The 20,222-nt window shown below is 42.7% G+C and overlaps 1 protein-coding gene across 3 annotated transcripts in view; it reads left to right on the top strand.

The window, feature by feature from the left end:
• RAB30 (RAB30, member RAS oncogene family) overlaps positions 1–20,222 on the top strand; it is an 89,449-nt gene that overhangs the window by 34,662 nt on the left and 34,565 nt on the right. Inside the window, exon 1 of one of the 3 annotated variants that reach the window (XM_040489497.1) lies at positions 1,434–1,603. The exons of 1 other annotated variant lie outside the window; for it this stretch is intronic. The gene's annotated coding sequence lies outside the window, so the exon portion shown is untranslated. Of the gene's footprint in view, positions 1–1,433; positions 1,604–16,673; positions 16,961–20,222 lie in introns of those variants that run through there. One more of the 3 variants, XM_040489498.1, reaches the window with a different exon arrangement.

Raw genomic sequence — 20,222 nt, 5'->3', positions numbered from 1 at the left:
TCTCGTTGCCCTTACAACAAAATCCAGACTCTTTTCTGTGGTCAACAGGCCCTGCGTCATCTGAAACATTCTTTCTTCCCTGTTGTTCGTTCAGCATTGGTCCCTGGTGGCCTTTATGTTCTCTAGACATGCCAAGCCTTTTCCTGCAGCCAGCCTTTGCACTTCTTGGTACTTCTGCCTGTGCCCTTTGCCGAGCTTTGCAAATAGCTGGCTCATTTTCATTTTTCAGGTTTCAGCTCAGATACCACTTCCTCAGAGAGGCCTGCTCTCATCACTCATCAGAGGCCCTAATCTCGTTAGTTTGTACCTGCCTTTCAGATCTGTCCTGCTTCTCTTGAGAACATAAGTTCTTCAGTGACTGGACATAGGATGTCGTGTTAGCAGCCACAGCTTCTACCAGTGGCATAGTTGCTGCCCTTAGAAGGTACTCAATAAATATCTGCAGGATAAATAAGTAGCCTCATGATTGACTGGATGTAAGGGTGTTGGAGTCATATTAAGAAAGGATTTGGGGTGCCTGGATGGCTCAGTAGGTTTAACATCTGACTTTGTCTCAGGTCATTGTCTTGCAGTTTGTGAGTTCGACCCCCACATCAGGCTCTGTGCTGACAGCTCAGAGCCTGGAGACTGCCTCTGATTCTGTGTCTCCCTCTCTCTCTGCCCCTCCCTTGCTTGTGCTCTGTCTCTTTCTCTCAAAAAATAAATAATAAACATTTACAAATTTAAAAAAAAAAGAATGGATTTGATTCTGAAGTTGCCACTTCCTGTGAGATTTGGGGCAAATCATGTTACCTTTCTGGGTTTCAGTTGCCTTATCTGTATAAAAGCAATCTTATCCAAAAAAAAAAAAAAAAAAAGCAATCCTATCTACCTCACAGAATGTTGTGAATATTAATTAAGATATTGGCCATGGATGTACCTGCCATGGTACCTGGCACATATTAGGTGTTCAGTCTCCCACAAAGCCTGGTGGTTAATTGCGATGTGTGGAAGCATTCTATCAAGTTTGAACCTGATTTACAGAACTGTTTCTGTGGTGTGCCTGGGAGTGCATGACCCATAAGATGCCTGCGACTCCCCTCAGGTTACACTTGCCAGGCTGTGAAGTACTAACTCTGGTTATCTGCAGTTGTGCTGCATGACACTCAGTCTGATAACCCAGAAGTGCCAGGCCCAGAGCCTTCACTGGGGTGCTGAACATTCCACCCCAGAAACCTAAATGATCAAACCTGACATTGTGTGGCCCATCTCTTGTCAAGATGGATTGGGATGCTCTGTCTAGACAGTTGTCTCCTTTGGGAAATCACAGTTGCTCTGAGAGGAGGCACATGGTCTACTGTTAAGAATACCAAATAGGCCTGTGAGCTGTTGGGGGGGGGGGGGAGGTGCTGTGAGGTGGGTGGGCCTGTGCCGCGGAGCCTGCAAAAAGGAGCTGTCAGCTTCTCTACTCACAGGCCTCTCCGAATCATGCTGGGAGCCGTCTTCTTCACACATGCAGTGCCAACAGAGCTCCCAGTCCATGGGAAGGTGCAGATATCACTGTCAGCCTTCCCAGAGGCAGTGATTCTGTGCCCCCACCGAGGACTGCTAGAGGAATTGAAAGGTAACCCTGTAACATGGATAACCTGCTGGGAAGGAGGGCTGAAGTCTAATTTATGCAACATGTTTGGTTGGTTTCTCCGGTAGGTTGGTAAGAGTGAGTATTTTAACATGAGGCTCTAGAATTAGTTAGACCTAGATTCACATCCCTAGATTCACATCATGACCTTGGCTGAGTTACTTAACATCTTGCATTAGCTTCTCGTCTAAAATGGGGATTGGGGCACCTGGGTGGCTCAGTTGGTTAAGTGTCCAGCTTTGACTCAGGTCATGATCTTGCGGTTTGTGGGTTTGAGCCCTGCGTCGGGCTCTGAGCTGACAGCTCAGAGCCTGGAGCCTGCTTTGGATTCTGTGTCTCCCTCTCTCTCTCTGCCCCTCCCCCGCTCATGCTCTGTCTCTCTCTGTCTCAAAAATAAATAAAACACTAAAAAAATAAATAAATAAAATGGGGATAATAATGACTCCCTATCTTATCTGGTCATTGTGAGGATCAGATGATACAGTACATGCAAAATCTTAGTTTAGTTCCAGGCACATAGCTGATGTTCAATAAATGATCTTTCTCTTTATTAGGTGGGACAGGTTGGAATTTTGAGTTTGTTCCAGATGAGCCTCACCCATATTGAACTTTGGGCCTTGGTTCTCCCTTTGCCAGCTATGTGCCTGGGACAACTTATCTAGCCTCTCAGTCAGTGTTTTTATCTGTCACATGCAGTTTATAATTCCCACCTCATAGTGAAGGTCGAATGAGATCAGAGTGCCTGACACGTAGTAAGTGCTCAAAATACTCATTTCTTCCACCTTTGGTTCTTGAGTATCTGAAATATGGTCCCTTTAAGCTTGTTAAGATTCCTCACTAGCCTTGTATGCAGCTGTGTTCAGACAGCTTTGGCAGAAGGAAAAGCTTTTTTTTTTTTTTTTTTAAATAGACTGTTTCATAATCTTTTGGCTCAGATCTGCTGCTGCTGTACCCTGTGCTCCTCAGGGTCCCTGGGTCCTCCTGCAATCAGCATGTGCCTTGCCTCTCACCTAAATGACCCTGGAAAGTCGCTACCTTGGAATATGTTGCTGAATGCGGAATGGATTTTCCTCCCTGCTCTTGGGGGTGAAACTGGTTCAGAGATTCTTAGCTGAAGGGGGAGGGGCTATTGGGCCTGAACTGCAGTTGGACATAGTGGCCAAGACTTTTCTGGTTTTCATTAAAATTCTCTGGCTGTCTTTCGGGATTGCTCATTGGATATGACTGTGAGCTGGAGGTGGTTATGCTGTTCTCTCGGCTACCCACACCCATCAAGTCACAGTGGCTCTGAGGATGAGAGAAAATTGAAGGTGGAGAACAGGCTGGCTAAGGGGTCTTGCTCAGCAGTCTTTGTGATAGGAGCCCTCTGTCTACAACTACAGAGCTTGAGTGTTAGAAACTCTTAAATACAGATGGAGGAGCAGACATAGCCCAGCTGGGAATGGGTAGCAGAGAGAATCCTCTTACAGATGACCCTTGATGACAGGCTTGCTTTTCAGGGCAGATAGATAGAGGTTTCCTGGCAGCTGTCAGAGGGTCCCCAAATGTTACATCAATGAATGAAGTCAGTCTGATCTAATCATTTTTCTGAAGTGCTTATACCCTTACATGCCCAAGGGGGTGGGGGTTGGGTGGCAGTTCTCTGAGGGTGACAGACTGAAGTAGAGAAGACTCACTTCTTTAAGAGTTAATTTCTAGTAGTTAAAGAAATCTCACTTGAGATTAGAATTTGAATCTGAAAGTCTAGGTTCAAATGATGACTCTGCTTTTGACTTGTTCTGTGATCTCAGGCAACTTGCTTCCGGGGGATAAATTATGTAAAGCTTGTGGCATATCATATGTTCTCAGTAAGTGGTAGATGTTGTTCTAAAGTGCGCTAGGTTTGACCTGTCACTCCAGCTCACCAAGATATATCCCAATTCTGTCATCTAAAACATTTGTTCTACATCCCTCCCAGCGTTGTGTCATTTAAGAAGTTGAGGCGAATGTGTTCCCTAGGGCAAGCTGTATCTTCTTTCACTGGAAAAATACATCAAAACCATATTATTATGTTTCCCAGTGAGATGCTCACAACGTCAGATACTTCATTGCTTGGTAACTTAGTAGGAAGAAAAAAAAGGGGTTTTCCTGTCATTCTTGATGGATAGATCATGAGAAGGCCATTTAATTGATCTTGGGTGTAAATGTCCCCTGACTCCCAAGAGAGCAGCACTGAGGCTGCCATTTGCCTTCACAGTAAAACCCCGTTTCCAGTCTTTTCTCCATTTACTCTCAAACCTCTGTGTTCTAGCCACAGTGGACTGCTCACAAAAAATTAATATGGAACATATCCTATATACCAAAAAGTGTTCCAAATATGCATTTACAGCTCAAATAAGAACAATAAAATGAAAATCGTACATCCATCATTCAGCTTATAAAATTGAATGTTATTGACCTTAGTGGCTGCTTGTATACCTTCTGCCCCCAAATCATGTCCCCTTTTCTCTTCACCACAGGCAGTGGTTATCTTGACTTTTGTGTTGATCATTCCCTTACTTTTAAAATGGTTTAACCACACATGTTTGTATTACTAAACTGTATATTGGTTAGTTTTTCAAAACAAGGAGCAAGTACAAATCTAGCAAGCTTTGTAAGAAAAGGGCAATAGTGCCACTATTAGGTCTAAAAATGAGCTGATTTGGGTTCATAGTTTGACTTTAGCTTTCCTAGGGGTTACAGAAGGTCCTGATGGGGAAGTTGGTGGGCAAGATTATAAGTGGATCCTAGGAAATTTAAAGCCCACCATTATCAGGACATCTGATGAGGCTATACTGTGGGTCAGGCACTGGACATCTAGTAGGATATGGTCACAGAGTGGACTATTCTATCTTTTCTGTCTCTTATTTCTCTGTGACTTACCTCCAGCTCTAGGGATTAGGTCACAGCAAAACTCGTCTGTGGGATGAAGTGAATGCCATCAGCTAACCCACATGGACAGCATAGAGGAGATGAGCAGGCACTTCACTAGCACAAGGTCAAGGCAAATGGAATCAGCAAAGAGTTGGGACCAACTCTTTTACCCATCGTTCTTTGCCTGGTTAAAAAGAGAATATGCAGTACCACCTATGGAATTTTCTTACCTAAAAATTGACCCCTAGGGGCGCCTGGGTGGCGCAGTTGGTTAAGTGTCTGACTTCAGCTCAGGTCAGGATCTCGCGGTCCGTGAGTTCGAGCCCCGCGTCGGGCTTTGGGCTGATGGCTCAGAGCCTGGAGCCTGCTTCCGATTCTGTGTCTCCTTCTCTCTCTGCCCCTCCCCCCTTCATGCTCTGTCTCTCTCTGTCTCAAAAATAAATAAAAACGTTAAAAAAAAAAAAATGACCCCTAAATCTAATCAACCCTCTAAAGCTAACTTTGATTTATCAGAAAGATGGAAAAAATTAAGTTATACTCTAAGGAAGCAAATAGATAAATGCAGAGTGCTGGACAACTGATTCGACATTTGCAACAAGTCAATGGCATGAAAAAATAATAATGTGACTTAAAAATTATAATCAATGTAATAAATGAATCTTTTTTTTTGATTCAGATAGTCTATGTATTAGTTTGCTACAGCTGCCATAACAAAATACCACATACTGCGTAGCTTAAACAACAGAAATTTATTTTTTTTCACATTGCTGGAGGCAATGATTAAGGTGCTGGCAGCCTGATTTTCCCTGAGGCCTCTCTCTTTGGCTTAGAGATGTTACCCTCTTCCTCCCTCTTCACATAGTTATCCCTCTGCACCCACATGGCCCCAGTGTCTCTCTATATGTCCTAATCTGTTTTGTTTTTTTTTTTTTTCTTATAAGAACATCAGTCATATTGGTTGAGGGACCACCCTAAAGGCCTCATTTTAACAAAGTTACCTCTTTAAAGGCCCAATTACAGTCACATTCTGAGGTACTGACACTTAGGGCTTCAACATATAAATTTGGGGGTCAGGGGTGACATGATTCAGCCCATAACAGTCTAATTGTAAAAAAGCATTGTTGAAATGTTGGGGAAATTTTATTATGGACTGATACCAGGGGGTCACTGTTAATTTTTCTAAGTATGATAATAGTACTGTGATGTTAGAGAATGGGTAATGTAGAGGTGAGTTCTGAAGTATATAGAGATGAAATGATATGATGTGGAATTTGTTTTAAAACATTTAAACAAAGAAAAAATAGAAAAAGGCCAAAGTGTTCATATATGAAGTCAGTGATGAGTATCATGGGCTTACTTTTCGGCATGTTTGAAAATTTTATAATCAAATATTAAAAATATTTAGATCAGCAATTCCAAAGAGGGCTTAATGGCAGTGGGAAATTTGATGATGGCCATCTTCAATGTCTGTCCCTTGAGTTTTACTTCTACTCTGGTTGGCTTCTTCATGTGGTAGTCATTTTGGGGTTCTGTGCTGACTGCCTCTACTCAGTCCTTGGTGAAGGACATCCTTCAGGAACTTCTTAGGTAAATGGAATGTGAATTTCTGAGATCTCGTATATCTGAAAATACTTTTGTTCTATTCTCACAGTTGATAGTTTGGTTGGAAATCATTTTTCTTCAGAATTTGGAGAGTATTGCTTCATTGACTTTTTTTTTTTTTTTCCAACGTTTATTTATTTTTGGGACAGAGAGAGACAGAGCATGAACGGGCGAGGGGCAGAGAGAGAGGGAGACACAGAATCGGAAACAGGCTCCAGGCTCTGAGCCATCAGCCCAGAGCCCGACGCGGGGCTCGAACTCACGGACCGCGAGATCGTGACCTGGCTGAAGTCGGACGCTTAACCGACTGCGCCACCCAGGCGCCCCATTCATTGACTTGTTTTTATTGATGATGCTGAGAAGTTGGAAGCATTTGAATTTCTTATTCTTTGTATATAGCCTGTTTGTTTGCTTTTCTTCTTACTGATGGCTTTTACAATCTTATGTCTGTAGTTTTCTGAAATTTCACACTGTGTTTTGTGTGCTGGGCCCTTTGAATTTGGCAACCTGCACCCCTTATTTCTTCAAAGTTTTATTGAATTATGTTGTTATAATTTTTCTTCTTTTTTTTTTTCTCTGTTCTTTGTTGGGAATTTCTCCTAGTCAGATATTGGACCTCCTGTACTGAACCTCTAGAATATTCTTAGCTTCTCCTATTTTCCATACCTTTGCCTTGTGATTCTTCTCTCCAGAAGATTTTGTGAACTTAATCTTTCAATCCTTTTTTTTTTTTTTTAATTTTTTTTTTCAACGTTTATTTATTTTTGGGACAGAGAGAGACAGAGCATGAACGGGGGAGGGGCAGAGAGAGAGGGAGACACAGAATCGGAAACAGGCTCCAGGCTCTGAGCCATCAGCCCAGAGCCCGACGCGGGGCTCGAACTCACGGACCGCGAGATCGTGACCTGGCTGAAGTCAGACGCTTAACCGACTGCACCACCCAGGCGCCCCAATCTTTCAATCCTTTTATCGAATTTTTTTTTTATTTCTGCTATTAAGTTGTCAATTTCCAAGAGCTCTTTTTTGTCCTCTTGGTGTTTCCTTTATATAGCATCCTATTTTCATTTCATGGCTGCAATTTTATATCATTTTTGTGAGAATATTAATGGTAGGTCCCTCCCACGTTGTTCCCTGCCTCATATAGTATGTGTTTCCTTCCAGTTGCTTTTTTGTATTTTCTGTGGTCTGTATCTTCATCAGAGACTTTTCCAAGATACCACTCTGAATGATCCTTGGGTGTATGGTCTCATTAAGGTTGGGGGCAAGGAGAGGGAGTGATAAAAAAAAAAAAAAAAAAAAAATCTGTCGAGACCTTGACATGGTAAATGAAGGAAACCACTCACAAAAGACCACATAGTGTATGATTTCATTTATATGAAATATCCAAAATAGGCAAATCTATAAAGACAGAAAATAGATTAGTAGTCGCCTGCGGCTAGAGGTGGGTGGGGGATGTGGATGGAGTGACTGCTAATCGGTTTAAGGCTTTCTTTGGGGTAATAAAATGTTCTAAAATTGATCATGGTGGTGGTTGTACAACTCTGTGACTATACTAAACACCACTGAATTGTACACTTTAAAAGAGTGAATCGAGTGAGTTATATTTTAATAAAACAATATTATATCTTAATAAACCATCCCAGTGGTGATGGTTGTACAACTCTGTGAATATGCTAAAAATCATTTGAATTGTACGCTACATTTAAAAGGGCAAATTGAGTATGTGAGTTATATAAAGCTGTCACAAAACAAAAAAGCTGTCAGACTGAGTATGGGATGGAGATCATTAACTGTGGGCTTCACTTTAGTGTGATCTGGGTGGGCTGTTTGTTCAGAGCCCCTAAGGCTGCAATCTGAGGTTTTTCCTTGGTTGCATTTACCGGGGAGGAGAGTCTTCCTCATTTCTTTGGCTGGAGAGGGAAGAGGGAAATCTCTAGAGGAGAGGAACTACGAAAATCTATTGTATTTCACCTTCACCAGACATAGTGCCCTTGTCTTTTTTATGTTCCCTTTTAACCACGCTGGGTATTCCTGGACCAGAGCCACTCTTACTTTTTATTATGGAAAATTCCAAAGACTACAAAGTAGAGAGGATAGTGCAATGAATCCTCATGTTCCTATCACCCCGGTTCACCAATGATCGCTTCACAGACATTTTTGTTTCATCCGTGTCCCCGTCAACCCTTTCCCCTAGATTATTTTAAAACAAATACTAGATATTTCTGTTTTATGCTGTCTAGTGTCTAAGCCTCCAGAATTCTGTCAGTGAGGAGAAGAATCTAGGGATTTAACTTCTTTTCAAGCAGCTTTCACTGTTTTCTTTATTTTTACATCCTGTCCCTCTGCTCCAGGAGTGAGCATTACTGCCAGTCCTGGGCCTGGCGAGGACTCTGTGGTTTCAGTCTGCCGCACACTCAGCTTTTCCTGCATCTGGTTTAGATTCAGATTTCTTGAGTCTGCTGTCAGTTACTTGCTCATCTGTTTCCCAAGATTCCAAAATTTGACACCATTATCTTCTCTCCTCTTTCCCTATACTTGAACGGTTTTGTTATTAGGAAAAAAAAAAAAGTCTCTGCTGAATTTTTGTCGGGTTTCAGGAGTAAGTGAGATTAGATGCAGCTGTTCAGCGTACACCTTCTTAGGAAGATCAGCTGCTCCCCCGCTTTTTTCTTTTCCGTTTTGCTTTTATCCTACCACCTGATTTTTTTTTAATTAAAAAAAATTTTGTTTAATGTTTACTTATTTTGAGAGAGAGAGAGAGAGAGAGAGAGAGAGAGAGAGAGAGAGAGACCGGGTACAAGCAGGGGAGGGGCAGAGAGAGAGGGAGACACAGAATCCGAAGCAGGCTCCAGGCTCTGAGCTGTCAGCACAGAGCCCGACGTGGGGCTCGAACTCACTAATGATGAGATCATGATCTGAGCCAAAGTCAGACACTTAACTGACAAGAGCCATCCAGACACCCCTATCCTATCTGATTCTACTCAAACCTTGACCCTGGACAGATAGGTAGGTAGGTAGTTAAGTAGGTAGGTAGGTAGGTAGGTAGGTAGGTAGATAGATAGATAGATAGATAGATAGATAGATAGATAGATAGATAGATAGATTTGCCAGGAAAGGTCCTTTCCAATCTTCTAAGAACTGAGAGAAATCTTATTATTATAACACACCTCTCTTCTGACCCTAAGCCCAGGCAGAGGGAAGGAGCGCCTGCCTGCCTTTGTGCCTCACTGGCATTTTGCACTCACCTCTTATAGAATTGTTTGCTTACACTTTGCTGCATTGCAGTGTGGTTACCTGCCTGCCTTCCCTGTTGGCCTGTGGGCAGGACTGGGGAGCAGGGCTATGTGTTGTTTCTCTCTGTATCATGAGCACCGTGCCTGACTCCCAGTAAACATTTGTTAACTCACAGACTGGATAATTGAGCACGTCGCCTCCATGGTAAGGACAGAGAAGCATACAATGCCCCTTTCCAACTGCCCCTTTGCGGGCACTGCAGTTTGCTAAATATTAAGGAGGGAAACAGGCCTAGTCGGCTTGTTGTTATGCAATGTTGTTCCCTTTGCTTTCAAGTCTGGTGTTTTTTACCCAGTCAGCAGGTCAAGCGAGCGGGGAGAGGGAGGGGGAGGGGAGGGGAAGGGGGAGCCCACTCCCGCCCCAGAGTCCTCCCCCCATAGGAGTGTAAACATCCTACCAAAGAAGGAATGGACTCCAGCAGAAATGCCTTCCTTCCCTCCCTCGATAGAAAGGCTTGTGGTCTGCACATCACTTTACCCTAGAAGAGTCCATTTGTTCTGTCTTGACAGCAACTTAGTTCTGTAAGGTCTTTCATTGCTTTTTTCCTTTTGGATGAAATGCCAGAAGAATTTTTTAAATTTCTGATTACACTGTTTTTAAAAATCTGACCGTTAAAATATGATCTAGCAGAGGTCCTGTTAAAATGCAAATACGTAACTTTAAAAGCGCAACATTTAACCTGTAGTTTTTTCAAGTATGTTACTCAAAATGCTATATATAGCCTCTGGGAGGAAAGAAATGGAGAACTATAGGTCAAACAAATTTGGGATGCTGGATTAAACACACTTAAATAGGGTTCCCTGTACAAGACTTGTCAGAGCTTTGCTACTATGCATTGTGAATGTCAGAGGGGCACTCAGTAGGCAGCATTTCCTAAATATACCTTACTTTTCATCAGAGGAGGAGCATTTCAGTGTTATGTTTTGTGGGAAACACACAACTCTGGAAACAGCCCCTTAAGCTCTTTGAGCTCTAGTTGAAATGCCACTTCCCCTAAGGCTTTCCTGAATTCCCCCAGAGATACATAACTTTTTTCTTCTTTGAATTGTACTGCCTTCATGTGTCTTATTGTCTCCCTACCTCTTCCCTTACCCCCTAGTAGATCATAAATTCCTTGTATATGTTGTATCACTTGTTTTTTTCTTAATGTTTATTTATTTTAAGAGGGAGAGAGAGAGAGAGAGAGAGAGAGAGAGAAAGAAGGAGAGACAGACACAAGGGAGGCAGAGAGAGAATCCCAAAGCAGCATGGAGCCCGACACCGGGAACCCAACTTGGGGAGCCCGATGCAGGGCTCGAACTCATGAACTGTGAGATCATGACCTGAGCCGAAATCAAGAGTCGGACGCTTAACTGACTGAGCCACCCAGGCGCCCTGTACATGTTGTGTCACTTCTGCTGCATCTGAGACATTGCCTTGCACACAGGTGCTCGAGAAATGTATGCAGTACTGCACTGGTGCCTTAGCTAAGTCATCCTCGGAGTTCAGAGGGCACTGGCAGGGGTGCGAACTCCAGACAGATCTGGAGCTTGGGACCCTCATATGGATGGGGGAGAGGGCTCACAGGAAGGACACAAGGTCAGTTGAAGAGCCTGTTCCTAAAGGACAGAATAAGAAGGCCAAATCAGGAGATGCTGAGAATATAAATCAAATGTACCGATGGTTGGCTGTATGCTAGACACCCTGTGGTAAAATGAATATTTAAACTTAATTCCATCCCTTCAAGTAGGTGATATTATTCCTATTTCATAGATGAAGAGACAGGCATCAGAATGGTGGAGTAGAAATAAGTACCTTTATGCAGCAGGTGCTGTGCTCCTGGGGATACAAAATGAATAAAGTTCAGTCCTTTCCTTCAGGGAACCCTGATTTCATGGAGTAAATAGTCCTGTAAATATATAAGCAATGGGGGTAAGTGCAGGAATGAAGCTATGATTGGGGTAATATGGGAGAACCAAACAGGAGAACCTAACCTGTGTGGGGGAAGGGGTGGAAGGTGACAAGCCCAGATTGCAGGGGGAGAGTGACACCTGAGCAAGGTGGCATGAAGGTGCAGGGACTGAAGGGACCAAAGGCAAAGCATGGGGTGAGAGATATCGGGATGAATTCGTTGTCACCAGCGTAGGAAATGTGAGGTAGGCTAGGAATGAGGAGAAGCTGACAGGATGTTGTGAACAGGTTGAAGCATTTCAGACTTGATTTTGAAAACCATGGGTTTGTAGTTTTCAGCCGAAGAGCAAACTGCCCAGCATGTTTTATTTTATTTTTATTTAAGGTTATTAAATTTTTTAAAGTTTATGTATTTTGAGTGAGACAGAGACAGTATGAGTGGGGGAGTGGCAAAGAGGGAGGGAGAGAGAGAATCCCAAGCAGGCTTTGCACTAACAGTGCAGAGCCTGACTTGGAACTTGAACTCATGAAACCATGAAATCATGACCTGAGCCAGACACTTAACCGACTGAGACACCCAGGTGCCTCCCAGCATATTTTAGACACATACCCAGGTGGTGGGCAGTGGTAGTATTATTCCCATCCTAGGTAGGGGAGCCATGGTTCAGAAAGTGACTCACCCAAGATCACTTAGCTTGTTTGAGTTGGAACAGAGCCACAATTTCAACTCAGATCCATCTGAATGTTTATACTACTGAGCTACCTCTCAAAGTAACAATGGCCAACAGACTGAAGAGTATTTACTCTCACTCTGATATTTGAATCAGAGAATAGTTTTAAGACTTAATATTATGAAGAGCCAAATTTATGTGGTACTGGTCCTTAGTGCTATAAAAGTTCAGAGAAGGAGAGATTAGGGAGGAATTCATGGGGGAGATGGCATTTATATTGCCCTGAGAGAAACTAGAACAGATAAAAGGAAGCCAGGTGAGAGAAAAGTGAGGCTGTGCGCCATGTGGGAGGGCAGGAGTGGGCCTGGGAAACAGTTGAGGAGAGGCCACTTCCTGATATAATCACGGTCACTTGCTTCCTGAGATGGCTGTGTAAAGAAGAGAGAAACAAATGATCACATACCTCAGTTCCCATCTTTACTTTTGCAAAACACACAACTGGCATTGAAAATATATTTTGATTACTTTATTATCGTCACTAGAGAGTTTATTCAACAGTGTTCCCTTACACTGCACTGTAATTTGTCTCAGTATCCCTGTCCTCTCCTCAGAAGCACTCCAAATATATAAGGGAAACAACTGAAGTTCCTATAGATAGTAGAACGACAACCAGATGTGTAAGTGGAAATGACATTTGACACAGTCTGTGTGTTGAAATGAGCTTGCTTATATAGAAGGGGGTGTTTGTTTGTGTTGGCTCTCCCAAGTTCTCATAAGAGTCCTTCCAACTAGATACTGATTATCTTCAGAGCCTGGAATTGGGATCTTTTGTAAATGCTACTGTATTTATTACAGTGAATGGTATGAAAAAAAGGATGCATTTATGAGTCAGAATAGATCTGGGTTAGTATCCCAGCTTCCCAGACTACCAATTCTTCTACCTTGGGCACATTATGAATTTTGTTAAGAATAAGTCTTATAGATCTTCGATCTTGTAATTATGCCCCTTCTCTCTGCCCTCATCAGATTTCCCCTCATCACTAGGTAATTCTCAGTAGCAAATAACCATGCTCCAGTATTTCTTATCTGAAAATAAACAACCCCCCCATCCAAAATCCCAAAATGTTTTCTAATTTTGTCCCTTAACTATTGCCAAATAAATTCATTATGTAATTTACACCTCTGTTGACAGTATATCCCCCTTTAACTGTCTTCAAGTTTCTTTGTTCCTTTTCTCAGTAAAACTTTCAGGTTGTCCACAGTTTGGGCTTTGATACCTTTCCCTCCCTCTAATCTTTTTCCATTGTCCCACCAGGACTATTGCCAATGTCATTCAATGAATGACCTTCATGTGACCAAGTTGAAGGCCACTGCTTTCTTTTAATCTTATTCATTTTCTCAGCAGCATTCGACAAGACTGATTTCACTGTTTTCTTGGACTCTACTTTCCTGGGTCTCTTCCTACCTCCCTAGGCTCTCCTCCTTATGTCCTCCACCTCTAAGTGGTAACACGCTCCATGTTCTGCAATGGTCTCCTTCCCTTCTCCGAGATAGAGAATAGATATCCTCTTCTAATCCAATGACTTCCAATAACATCCATTTGCCTATGACCTTCAAATTTGTATCTTTATCCTCAAACTTCCTCTAGAGCTCCAGACTCATGTCCAAATAGATGCCTAAGAGGCATTGCACATTTAACATGGCCGAAAGTGAACTCTTGACTTTGTCTCCACCTGAAACTTGTTCTTCCTTCAATCTTCCCGACAGCAGTAAGTGGTGCTATGTCCCCCCTCAGTGCTGAAGCCAATCTAGGCATTGCTTTTGATTTCTTTTTTTCTTCCCCATTATCATCCATTCCTTCAGCAAGTCTTATCTTCTCTGGCTTCAGAAACATTCCCAAATGTGCCTGCTTCCCACATCTCCACCATCAGCACCTTAGTCCAAGTCATATCATCCTCCACCTAGACCATGTGCAGTGACCCCCTAACTAGACTCCTTGCTTCTGCTTGTATCCACACCATTCATTATACCCTCCATTACAGAGATCAGAGAAATCTTTAAAACTGTTCATTAGTTTGTGCCACACTCCCTACCCGCCCCTTGTAGTTGGCCTCCCATTGCGCTCAGAATGAAATCCACACTCCATGCCTTGGTGGACCAAGGTCTCTGGACCTGCCCCATGTCACTCACTCAGCCCTCTCCTCGTGGACTCAGCCTTACTGTGCTGGTTTGGTTCCTTGAACTTGCCAAGTCCATTCTCATTTTAGGGCCTTTGCCCTAGCTCTTCTTCAGCCTGAAATGCTCTTCTTCCAATATGCATGTGCTTGGTTCTTTCTTGCTCAAATCTCATTGTAAATATAGCCACATCAGAGAGGATTTCTCTGACACCCCACTCTAAAATTGCCGTCTAGGGGCGCCTGGGTGGTTCAGTCCATTAAGTGTCCGACTTTGGCTCAGGTCATGATCTCACAGTTCATGGGTTCAAACACGACGTTGGGCTCTGTACTGACAGTTCAGAGCCTGGAGCCTCCTTCAGATTCTGTGTCTCCCTCTCTCTTTGTCCATCCCCTGCTTGTTTTCTCTCTCTCTCTCTCTCTCTCTCTCAAAAATAAACATTAAAAAAATTTAAAAAATAATAAAATTACTGTCTAGTCACTCTGTCCCTTCTTATTTTAATTCTCTACCTGTACTTGTTGCTATCTGATATTTTTCTTGTTCATTAATATATATGCTCATTTCTCCATTCATTCATTGCTCTGCTGCCCAACTGGAATGCATATTCTATGAAGTGGGGCCGCTCTGTTTGTTTATTGCTGTATCCTGTAGTCCTGGATCGGTACTTGCACATGGTAGATGCCCACTACCAATGAATGGGATGGGTGAGCATGTTTTCCTCATCTGTAGAATGGAGAGCCTAATACTTATGTCTCACAGTTGTTAAGGACTTACACTATCAAACTTGATAATGCATGTGAAGTGAATAGTTCTGTGCCCAGCATATTATATTTAATGAATAGAAAAAATATATATATTTTAAGTTTATTTATTTATTCTGAGAGAGAGAGAAAGTGTGAGTGGGGGAGGGACAGAGACAGAGAGAGAGAGAGAATCCCAAGCAGGGTCTGCACTATCAGCAGGAACCGTGAGATCATGACCTGAGTTGAAGTCAGATGCTAAACTGACTGAGCCACCCAGATGCCCCTAAAATATATTATTTTTTAAGCATCTGGCTTATTATAGATTTTCAACAAAGATTCATTCTCTTTCTTACAGTCTGGATCCCCGTAGTATTTTTATATTGAGACAGTTTACACTCTGGACAAGGTGAAAGGTACTTCCCAATCAGCTATAACTCCACATTTTTTTTTTCTGAAGAAAAGGTTTAAAAAGTACTGTTCAATGAATAGTTGACATCAGCTAGTTTAGAACCATTATCAATGTCACTTCTGTCCCCATCCCCTAATATACACAGAGACAACTGCATTACAACAAGGTTTGGCATTACAAACAAGGTTTCTCCTGGGAGATCATAATTTTCTTCTTCTCTTTGGTTATATGATCTTTTCCAATTAACTTTCCTTCGAGTCAGTGTTTTGGGATTTGACTTCCAAATCCTGGTTTAGTTTCTCTGAAAAGCTTTCCCACCTTTTGTGTGTTCTGATCAGTATTTATTTTGCATTTATTTAATAAGTATTTAGGGTCAACTGAGTGCCAGGAAATGGGGATACGGTTAAGAATTCATAAGGGGCCTCTGTCTTTAAAGTCTAGTGGGGGAAACAGGATTCATAAATCAATGAGGATAATAAAGTATCTATGAAGAGAGTCTGAATAGAACATAGTGGAGGCACAGAGGAAGGAGTGGCTAATCCACATGGAAGAGGAAGGAAGGTTTCAGAAATCTATAGTTGCTCATCAGCCAACAAGGAGAGAATGGCTGTAGAGGAAAGGTGAGCAAAGGTGTGGAGGGATGAACCTGCCTTGGGGTCTGCCCTCTGGGAGCCTGGCATGGCTGTGTGATCACAGTGGCAGTGGTAACTCAAAGGTCACAGGAAATAGCTAGAAAGATGGGCAGGGCCTAGGTCATGGATGGCTCTGTATGCCCTGCTAGAGAAGTTGAACTTTCTCCAACAATAGCAATAACAGGAACAGCACTTAACATTTACTGAGTGCTTCCTATCTGCCAGACTTTATTCTTTGTTCTTTATTAATTATTTTAATATGCACCATAATCCTATGAGGTAGGTACTGTTATTATCCCTGTTTACAAATAAAGAAACACAGGTACCAAGAGGATAGGGATCCTGCCCAAGGCCGCTCAATACATAAAGGGCAGAGGCAGGACTCGGTCAGGCAGTTTGGCTCCAAAGTTTGCCCTCTTCAACAGGGCACTTTACTTCCTCTCACAGACAGCTTTGTGTGGGCAGCCGGGAGCCCCCGAGGAGATTTAAGTGTGGGATTGACATGGTCATGTTGTTGCAGTGGAATTACACTGCATCTTGTACATGGGTTAGTTGCTAAAAGCCTCTAAGGCAAAAAATACAGCTACCTTTCTCCTTGAAGTGAGGAGTATTTGAGCGAGGTTTGCCATGTCAGGCGTCTCATGTCACACTTCGCCCAAGGCTGCAGCTTTTCCCCTAGCCTTGGGACAGAGTGCGGTCTCTGGTAGAATGCATGTAAGAGATGAATAGTTGGTTTGTGTGGAGAGGCCCTGTTGTTCAAAAAGCACAAAAGCATCACACTCCTGCAGAAACTGAGCCCCTCCGTAGCGACTGCCAGCTCAGCCTCCCCTCTCACTCTTGCCAGGGCCCACTGTCACATCATGGGCAGCAGAGCCCATGCGCTGCTTAGTGATTGTCCCTGTCTCCGTGTCTCTCCCCGGAGGAGTCCACGTGGCATGGAGGAAGAACAGGGCAGCTGCTGCCAAGGTATTAGAGGTTGGCCCCACTGAAGTCAGGACAGCTGGACTGGAGATGATATGAGAGATAAAAAGGAGGTAAAATATTTCAGACCTAATGACCAATTGGATTTGTTCCCTTCGAGCTTTTTTTCTGATCTGAAAACTTGGTACATCGTTGTATTTTTTGTCTTCCAAGTCTGGTAAAATTCCTTCTAAATTTCCCACTATGTCAGCCTCGGTAACACAGTATTCTCTCTGCTCCTGACCTGTGACTACTGAAATAAGCTTAAGAGTCTTCTGCAGGTGTTTATGGAACTTTGATCAATCCATCTATTGTGACAATGGTGCAATACGTCTGTTTTTTGCTGACAAACAGACATTGTGTTAGGTAAGTTCTCTTGAAAACACTTGAAAAACCCACTACTATGTTCTCTGGCAGGACTTTTGTTAAGTTCACTGATTATTTTTAAAAAAATTGAACTGATTTTATGACTGCTTTAAAGAAAACATTGGCATAATTATAGTGGTAAAAACCAAACCAAATCACCCAGTGCATAGGAAAAAGAGACAGAGAAGAGGAATGTGTCAAAATGCTGACAGGGATTGTGCTCTTTTTGGTAATTGATTTTCCTCTTTTCTGTGTTTTCCAACTTTTCAAAATATGTGTCTATGGTGCATGCAAAAACCTAAAAAAAAAAAAAATGGACAAAACTTAAAAAATAAAAAGCTCCCTGTAATCCCATAATCCTAACATGACATGCTCTTACTTTTAAAATATCCTTGTTCACATACATGCTTATTCTTCATAGTTGCACTCCTGACAAACGCAGTTTTGTGTATTCTTATTTTACAGCCTATTGTCAACATTATTTCATATTTCCACATAGTTTTCATAATTGGCATTTCTAATGGCTGCCCCACATTCCATGGTGTTGATGTTCCATACTGAACTATCCCTTGTTGGACATTTGGATTGTTTCCAGTTCTTTTAATAAGATGTAATCAACATTTTTGCACATTTAGCATTTTGAGTTTGTTCAGTTCTTTCCTTAAAGTGAATTCCCAGCAGTGAGCTCACAGCATGAAAGGTTTGAACTCTGTTACGGCTTTTGGTTTGTACCTAGTTAGAGCCTGTTTTCGAAGAAGAGCCAATTGAATGTGGATGGTCACTAGCTGTGTACATGTGTGTCTGTCCCATGTTCCCTTCGCTAGTATTGAGCCTCTATGATATTTTAATAAGGTGTATTATTTCTGTCATGTTTATTGAAGAAAACTTTAAAAAAGATACATATAAAGAAGAAAACAAACTATCCATAATCCCATTACTCAGAGGGAAGCATTTTAAAATGTACTTCAAAGTATATATTTCATAATGTTACATCATGTGGCTCAAAAAATGCAAAACTGTAACCTCTTTCTATTTTTGGATAGAGGCTTTACTTCTCTCTCCATTCTGAGGTCAATTCTAAGTAATATTGGAATGAACTTTCTTGTGAATAAATCTTTGTACACATCTTGGAATCATTCCTTAAGAAATTCCCAGAAGCAGAATTGTTGGATCAAAGAATATGATTGTTAAGGCTTTTGAAGAATATTGAAAACTTGCTGTTGAGGAAAGTTGTGCCAGTTTATATACTTCACCTGTTTAGAAGTCCATGGCAGGCTGATTGGGTAACAGCTAAGCCTTGGGCTGGTTCTGAGCCAGGTTGCTGTGGTAGGGACAAAGGTGGTGCCAAGGGGGAATTCGAGCTACATTTCTGACAGAACATCTGTAGGCACTGGTGACAGATGGCTGATGGCATGCTGTGTGTGTCTGTATGTCTTGGGGAGCCATGTTGAACGAGAGTTTCTACTCTATCTTTTTGCACAGGAATTTTCCAGGATGCAAATAATAAGATAATTTACAGGAAAGCACTTAGCAAAGTTGAGGTGCTCTATAGATGTAAAAGATTATTGTTAGTATTGGTAACTAAGAGATCTACCCCCCGTGCCCTTGGAACAGGGTTGTTTCAAGGATGAAATGGCTGGTGTGTGTCAAGTACATAGGCTCTAGACAAATAGTCATTCTCTTGAGTGACACAGGAACTAGGACAAACTTGAGAGACCAACCTGGGAGAATTCCTGTATTTTTTTCTCACCCCCCTGAGTTCCAGAGCATGGGGACACTTGCTTCCCCTTCACTTTTTCTCATGCTTCCAGTGAGGAGGGAATCTGTTTAAACAGCTGCAGGAAGGGTCCAGCCTGGAATGACAGTCTTCTGGCAGAGAAGGAGACACCTCTGTCCTTGAAAGGCCTTGGGTCCCTAAGGCTGGGGGAAGTGCTTAGGCCCACTTGTGGGCTGCAGCCCTGCACCCTGGCTGCCTGGCGGCGTGGGTATTGTGTGCTCAGCCTGGGGGAGGAGACTGAAGATGCCGGTGAGGAGGCCCTTCCGGTCCAGCCAAACAGGCGCAGGAAAGCTTCTGCAGAGGAAAGATTAGACACAGCCCCCAACTTAGAGAACACAGAGGGGAGGGCATTGGGACAAACCCCCAGAGCTCTTTGAGGGTGATATTGTTTACTGTTGGAGAAGGACGACGGAGGGAGCTCGGCCTGCTTGTGCAGATGGCGGCAGCTGCAAGTTGGGTCTGGAAAGGCCTTTTTTTAGATCAGTTCCACAAACATGTTTTGCATATAGAAACTCCCCACCTTGGAAAGGGATTAATGAGTGGGAAAGGTATCGTTCATTTCCCCAGGAAACAAGGTGCCAGTATTTACTGGCGCGTCCAAGACTCTTTGCCAAGCACCTGCGCCCCAGTGCTTTGGTACCAAACAACCTAGAGCTGCCTGGGGAGCTAACTGACTGGGGGCCCAAGTGGCTCTGTCGCAGTGGTCCTCCCTCCTCCTCCCACCTCTGAGGAAAATCAAATTTGTGCTCAGTACAGCGATGCTTTCTTACTATGGAAAGTGAAAGAGCGCACTTACTTCAGCAAGAGAATTCAGACATTTGCTTTGGTTAGTGCTGATGAAATGCTGTTTCATGGATTCACTTTCATTTCCCTTACATGCCTGGTTTCCCAGATCTATTGTGTATTTCTAGGAAATAGGAAAATATGAAAGGTAATATATACAAAGCATAAAATAAAATATTTCATTGTCTTTCTTTTTGAGAATGATATTGTGGCAATCTCAGGCCTGCCTTATTTTTATTTTTAGTTTTCACATGTATTAAAAAATATTCCCAAAGCCTGCTTTTGAGCTCTTTCTCATCCGCGGGTCCATGTCAGCCTCCCCTGGTGCTTAACACCTGTGGTCTTGCCCAGGAGGGATTTATGTTTGCAGGCCTTGTTTGTCCTGGAGATAGCTCTGATTTAGAGTCAGG

This window comes from Herpailurus yagouaroundi, unplaced genomic scaffold (genome assembly GCF_014898765.1).
Source record: "Herpailurus yagouaroundi ecotype Mexico unplaced genomic scaffold, PumYag 180, whole genome shotgun sequence".
In the NCBI taxonomy this organism is placed as follows: domain Eukaryota; kingdom Metazoa; phylum Chordata; class Mammalia; order Carnivora; family Felidae; genus Herpailurus; species Herpailurus yagouaroundi.
The sequence above is the reverse complement of the archived record's forward strand: the minus strand, read 5'-3'. Positions and strand labels throughout refer to the sequence as shown.